The 10,699-nt window shown below is 42.2% G+C and overlaps 1 pseudogene; it reads left to right on the plus strand.

Moving 5' to 3' along the window:
- Nucleotides 1–562: 562 nt before the first annotated feature.
- LOC143657791 (olfactory receptor 2M4-like) lies at nucleotides 563–9,779 on the plus strand (annotated as a pseudogene).
- Nucleotides 9,780–10,699: the final 920 nt, after the last annotated feature.

The raw sequence follows: 10,699 nt of genomic DNA on the forward strand, positions 1-10,699 counted from the left end.
TTCTCTGTTATCATTTTATTTCTTTTTCTGTTGTCTTTTTCTTTTTCTGAATTGATGCAAATGTTCTAAGAAATGAATATACAACTATGTGATGATATTGAGAATTACTGATTATATATGTAGAATGGAATGATACATTAACGTTTTTGCTTGTTTTTAATTTTTTAAATAAATAAATTTTAAAAAGAATGGGTTTAAAACATTCATTTTGAGTGCATGAAGTGTGCTGATGTATATATAATAAACAACATAAGACTAATAAATAGTTTACAGTAAATGACTTACATCTTGTATGCCCTTTGTGATCTCACCCTGAGGTTAAGATATGAATGTTATTGATGCATCACTAAATTTGAGAATTCTTAATGAAAAACTGATAGCATGTTTTGATGGGGAGGTTTTGAAACTTCTATGAATAAAGTATGATAATGAATGAGGTTATAGCTCACTATTGGTTAATACTTCCCTATTACCTTTCAGTTGAAGCAGTTGAATTTAGTTGGAGATGGGAATGAATGAGACAAGAGGAATGGATTTTATTCTCCTTGGGCTGTTCCCTGGCATGAGGCATGCTGACCCCCTCATTAGTATGATCATCGTCATCTATGTTGCTGCTCTCCCAGGGAATTCCACACTGAGTCTCCTCATCCTGGTGCATTCCATGCTCCACACACCCATGTACTTCCTTCTCATCCAGCTTTCCTTAATTGACTTGCTCCTCATTTCCTCCACTGTCCCTAAGATGGCCAATGACTTCTGCTCAGGGAAGAGAAATATTTCAAATGCAGCCAACGGGATGCAGATGTTTCTTTTTCTGATGCTTGGGGAGCTGAATGCATTCTCCTAACTCTCCATGCCTGGGATTGCTATGTGGCCATCTGCCATCCACTGAGATACCCAGTCATTATGAGCCAGAGGGCCTGCCAGATGTTTTCATGTGGTCCTGGGCTGGGGGTGCCCTGGATGCTCTAGTCCAGACTGCATACACCATGCACTTACCTAAGTGTGGCCACAAGGAGATAGAACATTTCTTCTGTTAAGTCTCCTATGAGGATACTTCCGCATATAAGTTGACAATACTTGTGATGGGCATTGCCCTACTCCTTATACCCCTTATTGCCATCTTTTCCTCCTATAACATAATCTTATTTACTATTCTCCACATGAATTCCCCCAAGGGAAGGAACAAAGTTGTGGTCACTTGCTCCTCCCATCTGATGCTTGCGGGGTTTTTTATGGACCAGCCATCATCACTTATATGAGTTCTGGTTCCTCACATAGTCCCAACCAGAAAAAAAGCTGTATAAGTGCTCTTTTTAATCATTACCTCTCATTGAACCCCTTTATTTATAGCCTGAGAAATAAAGACGTTTGGAGGGCATTGAAGAAAGTATTGGGAAAGTCTCTTATAGGAGCAAGGGTTGAAACAAGACCTGCAGAATTTGTTGGGAGCAGCTGGCGTCAGGGTGGGGGTAGCAATAAACTGTGGAGATTGTTATATAGAACAGTCTGGGAGGAAAAGAATGTCTACCCCAAATGGTTATGTTAAGTATGAAGGAAGAGAGCACTGAAAAATAAGCACTCTGTTCCCTCTGGAAATGCATGCATGCCTTTTGTCACCCTGTAGTATATAGGCTGTAATGTGGTTAAGAATAAAGTTGTCTGTTGTCTGTTATTGCTGATCTTCAGACCGTCTGATCCCATCTCTTTCTCGTCATTACTTAATATCTTTCGAGCTCCATTCCATAGGAAGCAACATCTAGTAGCCAACGTGGGACACGAAGAAGAAGACTCCAAAACAATATTGGGGGACCAAAGAAAAGTCTCCATTAGAGGGATATTTGTCCAGCTTATAGAAGAGGACTTGAGTCATATTGCTAAAGTAAGCCATATTTGTAAAAATAAGCATTTTCCTTGTAGCATCAGGGTGCTGGGTAATCGTAATAAGTGGATGGAGGAGTATGTTTTTGTGTTAAAAACATTGTTAGAAACTACAGGGGTCTCAATGAAGACTTCAGGGTCACTGAGTTGTTTTCTTTAATACAGAAGCATTGTTACTTGTTTCAGCCTCAAGGCTGTAATGTTTTAAATCTTAAATAATAGAAATTGGTTATGAAGGCTTTGCAGTGAGCATAATAAAATGGGGGAGATATTCCTGCTTATATTTCCTCATTGTCTTCAGTCAGGCAATGAACCACCCAGCCCTCACTTTCTCTTAAACTCTGCATTGTGTTTTTTCTCAATCTCCCACTGCCCCCTCTGACCCTGTTTGCACAGTTGCTTGAGCTGGACTTGGCAATTGGTGCCCAGACAGGGATACAATAGGGGAACTCTTAAAGCAAAAAGTGAAGAGACACTCCAGGGACATCCACTGCAAATACCGCAAAGAGCTAACAAAAGCTACAAAAGGGTAAGGAATGAATTGGAGATATTTTCAGTTAGGTGTAAAACATTGGGTATTCAGGTTCAGCAGAAAGTAACCTCTATAAATCTATGCTGTCCACTAGAGGCACAAAATTTTCTCAATCTCAGAAACTTTTCTTTGTCATGTACAGGATTATTAACCTTAAACATGCTCCAGTATGTACTTTTTCTCAGCTATCCGAATATATAATTGAGCCCACTGCTGACATAATACTCCAATCCACACCTTTAACTTGGAAAACAAATGAGCCTTTGTGGCCCTTATCTATAGAGAAGTTGGAGGCTCTAATTCAGTTAGTTCAAGAATCATTTAAAGTGGGACATATAGAAGAATCTCATAGTCCCTGGAATTCTTCAGTATTTATTATAAAAAAGAAATCTGGAAAATGGAAAATGTTAACTGATTTGATAAAAGTTAATCCTGTAATTCAACCTATGGAATCATAACAACCTGACTTGCCCATACCAGTTATAATTCCTAAAAACTGCTCTATTATAAAAATAGATTTAAAAAATTCCTTCTTTACAATACCTTTAACAGAGCCGGATAAAGAAAAATTAATTTCTGATCTTGTTCTTAAAGAGTTGCCTTTATATAAAAATTCATATACAATTGAGTCAGAAAATGTTCAATAGGAACAATCCCATGCCAAACGAAAGCCAGGACCAATTAATGATTCTTATGGAACAGTAAGAGATGTGACCCATGTGGGGCCTCCCATCTCTAACTTGGAGATAACTGAGACTATATGGACAGGCAAGCTAAATCAGAGCTTAATACATAGAGGATGATTTGTGCCAAATCCATGGGATGATAAATATAACATTAGAGAAATTTATAGAAAATTTTCCTAAGAGTGAAACCAATTTTTATATCAAATTCAAGTAACTTTAACTTCTCTTTAAATAGCAGCCATAAATACTATATGCAAATATGTATGAGAGATTCATATGCATTTGTTAAAGTTCATATGCATATAAGAAATCAAAATTTTAATTGTGAGAATTGCTCACTTGTTTCCAAGCATTTAATTGCAGGATAATGAGACAATTATGGCAGCAAGGAGAAGAAGAGGTATTTGTCTGCTGATGCAGATGTCAAGATCTTTGCAATCCTCTCCAGAAACACAAATCCTGATCCATTTGGCAAAAGAATATTTGAAAAAGACTGAGAGACTAATTGGACTCATTATTGCAGCTATCATTGGAATCATTGGAATTATCACAGTGGCTGCAGCTGCTGGAAACTGCATTGCATCAAACTATACAGATGCAGCATTATGTTAGAAAATGGCACAAAAATGCCAGTGAACTGTGGCATAGTCTATCTTATACTGATGAGCAAATTAATAATAGACTAAATTATATAGAGACAGCATTGATTCATATTGGAGATCAAGTGTATAATTTAATTTTTTTAAGGAAGTTTAAAATGTGACTGAAATAAGAGCAATTTTCATATTACCCCTTTAAGATATAATCAATCTGAAATAGATTGGGAAAAGGTAAAGAGGCATTTTTGGGGGCACTTGGATAGTTTAAGTCTTGATATCTTAAAATTCCCAAAACGGTATTAGAAATATCTCAAGATAATTTCCATGTAGCCTATGAAGATGATGGTACACAATAATTTACCCAAGAGCTAAAAAATCTTAATCTTATTTACTGGTGGAAATCACATAATTTTTTTTGACTGTAGGCTTAGGTTTGGGGTTGCTTATACTCTTTCTCTTCCTCCTTAGCTGTGTCAAACAACAAATGTTCAAAGTAGCAAGTCACACCACTAAGCAAAGCTGTGCTAACAGTGTGATTCTGGCAAAAGACCCCCATGGCTCCCTCCTGAATCAAAGTCAGAGAGTTTGGCTGGTAGCCAATGATGGGTAAGACTCTTCCTTCAGAGCTTAAGGGCAACCTAAGACAGGTACAGTCACCTCAGCTAATAAAATAAAGAGGGGGAAATGTAGGAACAAGTGTTAAAACAAGACCTGCAGAATTTGTTGTGAGCAGCTGGTGTCAGGGTGGTGGTGGCAGTAAACTGTGAAGATTGTTACGTAGAACAGTCTGGGAGGCAGAAGATGTCTACCCCTAATGATTATGTTAAGTACGAAAGGAGAGAGAACTGAAAAATAAGCCCTCTGTTCCTTCTGGAAACGCATGCATGTCTTTCATCACCCTATAGTATATAGGCTGGATCTGGTTAAGAATAAAGTTGTCTGTTGCTGTTATTGCTGATCTTCAGATCCCCTCATCCCATCTCTTTCTCATTCCTTAATATCCTTCAAGCTCTGTTCCATAGGAAGCAGCAGTATCTCTTCTAAAAGTAAAACTCCCAGTGTTTGTATTTCACAATGTCTAATGAATATTGTGTAATGTTTGACAACTCAATAAATACCTGTGGTTTTTCTGATTTTTTCTCTACGTATTTGTCTTCTAATATGACTTGAGTTCATATGGTTTGTAGTGTATATAAATATAAGTTTTATTAAGTAAAATAAAAATTCGTATTCTACAATTGGAACTGATTTTCAAGGTATTTGTCACCTTTTTATTTTTTTAACCTGTCTTTAAATGTGCTTAGTCTGAGTTTAAAAATCTGGGAGCTGGGCAGTGCAATGGTGGCTCAGTGGCAAGAATTCTCACCTGCCAAGTTGGAGCCCTAGGTTCAATTCCCAGAGCCTACCCATGCCAAAAGAAAAATCTGGGAATGGATGGAATGTATTTTACATTCTTTCTTTCTCCCCAGTAGATTTATTTTGAAAAGAAAATGTAAAAATTACTTTGCAGAAGATTAATAAAATACACTGGTGGGAATTAGCATGTTAAAATATATTATCTCAGCTAAAAATCATTCACCCATGAATTTTAGTACTGGAAAATAAAAGGTTTAGGAGGCAAAAGGGTGGGAAAGAAAAAAGGTAGACCAGGAAATATAAAGTGGGTGAGTTTATTTCTGCACTCCTGGGCTGAGCTCACTGAACCCAAGATGGAGAGAGGTGAGTCCATGCATGGGCTTTGGTGCAGGCAGCTTTTAAGGATGAAGGTAAGGTGACATCTGGAAGGGGCAGTTCATTAGTTCCAGAAGTCAGGTTAGAAGGGGTGACACAGCCTCTGCAGCTCCAGTTGCAGTGCCCTTCCCCATTCTTCCGACCTAACATTCCAGCCTTTTTGTGATAATAGGGTGCTGAGATCTTTGTGGTTACTTCCTGCTGTAATGGGGTGGCTGGGGTTATAGGCTGGAACCATCATGGCCAGGGGAGTGGGGAACCTGGCTGTAGGAATTTGGTGAGGAAGGCAGGTGATGATAATGATGCAGGAGCATTTGGTTGACTGCTATCTGGGATAGTTCCTTCATGCATCCTTGAAAGAAGTTGAAGAAGCAGGGAGCTAGGAGAAAAAAGAGACAGATTAGGATAACTGGTCCTAGTAGCAGGAGGAACCATGTCACCAGAGGAGAAGAAAACCAGCTTAAGGCAGAGTTGGTTCCTTGTTTTCTGTGATAGAGATTGTCTCTTAGTTTGTTTAAGGTTTGAATATTTTGTTCCACCAGACCCGACTCATTGACATAATAGTAGCATTCCTCTTGGAGGAATATACACGTTCCTCCTTTTTTGGCTGTCAGCAGGTCTAAGGCCTGTGAATTTTGAACAGTTACCTGGACTAGTGAGGTGAGTTGGCATTGTAAAGAGGAGAGGGATTCTGATGTTGATTCCAGGGCTCCCTGTAGTCGAGTTTCAAAGTTTTGAGAGGTTAAAATACTGTGTCCCAGCACCCCTCCTGCTGTGGCTGAGACTGCGACCAAAGCAGTTAGGCTGCTGCCTACTAGGATAGGAAGAAAGGCAGCCCTTTTTGAGCAAGGAGAGGGCAGTAGGCAAGTTATTTTGGACTCCCCATAGAGGGTCAATTGAGGAACAATAGTTACTAGGAAGCATGGTCCTGGGGAAGTGGAGTTAAGGCACTTGGGAAGAGTTCCATTACACCAGAAATATTGTCCTTTGGGGACATGAATGTGTTGTGGATAATGACGTTAGTCTGGCACGTGCTATGAAGTTCTGTTTGAGGGTTTTTTATCAAGTGTAGTGGGGCTCTTAATTTGGCAAGAAGATCTCACCGCATTAGCGGGTTGGGGCAAGAAGGCATTACTAAGAAAGAATGTGTAATGGGGTACCCTTCTATTAAATATGTACATGGTCCAGTAGTTAAGGGGCATGAAGGATGGCCGTCTATGCCCATAACCATGACCTGGGAAGGAAAGAGTTGACCTGAGTAAGAGGCGAGGATGGAAAAGGTAGCCCCTGTGTCCACTAAAAAGAAGGTGGGCTTACCCACTACCTTGATTGTTACCCTGGGCTTGACAAGGGTGATTGGGGTCGCTGAGGCCAGGCATCATCAGTTGTTGGTGGCCAGGCTCAGGACCACTAGTGGTGGGTTAGGGGTTGGAAGGATTTCCCCTCCATGACCAGATGCTGAGGGGCAGTCACTTTGTACCACGGAGAGGGCATGGTCCCTTTGGTGGTCAAGGATTGGGGCACTGGCCAGACCAGTGTCCTTTGAGGCCCATTTGAAGCACTTTCCTGGTGGTAGATTAGTCGTAGCCGGCTTCTTCTCCATTGAAGCGAGCCACAGAGCTGTGATCAGGAATTGGGTTTGTAAATTCACCTTTCAGCAGTCCCAGAATTCCTTTTCTGCTCTCTCTAGTTCATCACGAGCATTAAAAATTTTAAAAGCCATGTTTACCAGGTCACAGATAGGGGCCTGAAGACAATCCTCGAATTTTCTAAGTTTGCACCTAATGTCTGGGGCTGACTGGGATATAAAATGTGTGGCTAAAACAGTTTTACCAGCCTCTGAGTCAGGGTCTAGTGGGTATATTGGGAGAGGGCTTCTGTGAGCCAGTGTAGAAAAGCAGCTGGGTTTTCATCAGGACCCTGGGTAATTTCCCTTAGCTTATGGAAGTTTACTACTTTATGTGATGCTTTCTGCATGCCCACTATGAGGCATGTAAGCATTTTGTCCCATCTAGCCTGCCCATTTCTTCCCACTGGAGTGTCAACCTGATATTCCCACTCTGGCTCTTGGTTTGACACTGCCTCAGCCCCTACCAGCATGGTGTGGTTGGTTATATGCACCTGGTTAGCATGAGCCCTGGCTGCATTGAAAATGCAGTCCACTTCATCTGTAGTGAGGGAAGAAGAGCAGATTACATCAATGTTATGCCATGTGAGGTCGTAAGCATTAGCTAGATATTGGAATTCTTTATTATAGATAGTTGGATCGTTGGAGAAGGAGCCCAACCAGTTTTCAATGTGTGAAAGATCAGCCAGAGAGAACGGAGTGTGTACCCAAATTAACCCTTCAGGTCCCACAACCTCTTGAAGGGGACAGAGTAAAGTACTTTTTGAGCAGGTATGGGAGCTTAGGGGTGAGCATAGCAAGGAAATAGCCAGTGGTAGAAGAGCCAAAGCGGGAGGTGAAGGGCATGCCAGTAATGGGAGAGCCTTTGGAGTAGAAGGAGGAAGGGAAGGATAAGAGGGCAGCTGAAATGCTGCCAGAGTGGTGGGATAAAGAGGGGGGTAAGATGGTGGCTGGAGCACCCCTGGAGGGAGGGGAGGGTGGAGCAAGGGAGAGGAGGATAGTTTCCCAAGATGCGGTGGTGGCCTTGGTCCTTTAAAGGAAGATGAATTGAGGGTGGCAGAAAAGGAGGAAGTTTCATTGGAGGGAAGTGGGGTTTTGGAAGTTTCCTTGGCTAGGAGAACTTGAACCATAGGGCAGGAGTTGCAAAGGGAGGGGCGGGGGCACAGAAGGAAAAAAGCCTGGACATAAGGAATTTCGGCCCATTTGTCATTCCTCTGGCAAAAGTTGCGGAGGTTTGTAAGGATATTAAAATTGAAAGTCCCATCTTCAGGCCAATGAGAATCATTATCCAATTGATATTAGGGCGAAGTCTTTTTACAAAAGTAAGTGAGACATTTTGGCTGGATGTCTGGAAGTAAATCCAGTGTGGATAGTTTTGTCAGAAGACAACCCAGAGGAGTATAAGTTTTGGTTTTTGAGGATTTGTTGCACATACTGATGGGTCTCACAGGACAAAGAACTGGCCCAGGGAATGTCAGTGTCCCAACAGCCTGAGAGAGCCCTCAGAGCTCTTACAAGTGGGAGCAAGTCTCCCCAGGGGACGTCTCACCCTGGTTTGAGGCCCTTTCAGGTCCTGAATCTGAATTTGGGGGGAAAATGAGAAGTGGGGTGTCCCCACAACTTTTCAAGTCCCGGGAAAGGGAATGAGGCTTGTGGGCATCCCCATTCACCTCAGCCCTTGGAAGAGAACCTGACATGAATTCACGATTTTGGAGAGTAATTTAGAGACAGGCTCTCTCGGAATGGTGAGACCCAGCAGCAGGGCTTGGAGGGAAGGAACTTGCCCAATCCATGGTGTATGCAGCAGCAGGCCAAAGGATCCCTTGTCACTGGCTATGTGGAGGAAGGAGGAGAGAGGAAGCCAGGGGGTCCCTGGCCAGGCGGGCAGCACCTGAACTCTCTTCCAGGTTTTGGCACCAAGATGAAAGGTTTAGGAGATGAAAGAGTGTCCCGACCCGCAGGACAGTCAACGGGGTCCACCACCTGCTGAGGGAAGAATGGCTATGGGACAGAGAGACGCAAGAAGGACAGCAAGACAGGATTCTGATCAAGCTGCAAATTTTATTAAGCAAGCCGGGTGTATATATACCGAATTGGGGAGGGAAGTAGGGTATGTGGAGCATTATGATAAGAGGGAGTTCGCGCTGGCGGGAAGGGTTGGTTAGATGATTGGTGGCACTTGTTGCCAGGGGAAAATGGGGCAAAACAGACTCTTGGCGGGAACCTATTTCCGTGAAGAACCTTGTTGTAATATGTAGGTGCTATTGCATCAGTCAGGGTGGCCATGTTGGCTTAATAGCCATCTTAGGTTAGCCTCTGGTCCCCAACATCTCCTCCCTTTGTTTGATTTGACAGGGAAGGAGTAGGACATTTATTGTCCTTTGGCTTTAACCGGCTGGGGGGAATAGAGGACTCATTCCCCAAGTTGTTGGTGGCTCTGTTTTCTGGGGAAAGGAATTATTGCAGAGCAAACCTTTGTGCAAATGAGGCATATTCCTCAAGGAGCTCGAAACGGCCTATTTGATCATTTGACCCTCCTTTGCAGTGCTTTGCCTCGCACCCAGCGGTACCAATCACAGCGTAAGCTGGAAGCATATCTTCGAGTTATATACTGCTCCTGTAGGAGGGGTTTGCAGAGGGTAGATGTTTTCTTGGACTTCCAGGGTCACGCCTTGGTCCTGGAGATGGAGCCTTTGGTAATGCACCTGAATCGGCCTCCCTAGGGCTGAGTTAACTTGATCCTTTACAAGCTGGAGTATTTTCCTTATAATGGCAGGTGCAATAGATATTATAAGGAGTAGGGTTATTAAAGGGCCTAATATAGGGAGGAGGTAGGGAAGGATTTCGTTAAGTCCCCAGGAGGAACCTCCTTGGGCTTCCCGCTCATGTTTGTGGTTTGCAATTCTTTCCCTAAGTTTGGTCATTGAATCTTTAATTAAGCCAGAATGTTCAGCATAAAAGCAACATTCCTCGCCTAATGCTGCACAAAGCCCTCCTTGTTTAAGGAAGAGAAGGTCTAGCCCTCTTCTATTTTGGAGAACTATTTTTTATAGGGACGTAAGGGACTTTTCAAGGTGGGTGATGGAAGTTTTAATACGGGTTAAGTCCTCGTCTATGGCAGCCCTTAGGTGGGAGAGGCTCTGTTGCTGGAGGGTGATTAAGGCGATATCGGTCCCTAGACCAGCAACACTAGTAGATGGATTCTTAGACTTCAGTCATCTGTCAGCTTAGCCATCGTTGAATAGGTTATAGCAGGGCTTGCTGGTTTATTAGTAGCTTCAGCTGTGCTGGAGAAAGAAAGAGAGAAAAATGCCTTTTCTCAGGGCAACTTTTTTGCCCTGGACAGATTGTTATTGTCTATTTGTTTTGTTAATCGCTCTGGCAACCATCTGACTGAATCGAATTCTTTAGAATATATACACACTGATGATCTTCTGCCCCATATTAGGATCTGATCCGGTCCTCGCCAAATGTTGACAGAATTTTTTAAACATTTGACCTGTGTATTCAGGACCATTATCAGTTTTTATATGCTAAGGAATTCCTAAAGTGGCAGGTAGCAAAAATGAATGCAGAGTGTCAATAGTGACGTGTACCCATAGCAAATGACCAGATTTTTAAAATTGAATTCATTGGATTGATA

The sequence above is a fragment of the Tamandua tetradactyla genome, chromosome 15 (assembly GCF_023851605.1).
Source record: "Tamandua tetradactyla isolate mTamTet1 chromosome 15, mTamTet1.pri, whole genome shotgun sequence".
Classification (NCBI taxonomy): domain Eukaryota; kingdom Metazoa; phylum Chordata; class Mammalia; order Pilosa; family Myrmecophagidae; genus Tamandua; species Tamandua tetradactyla.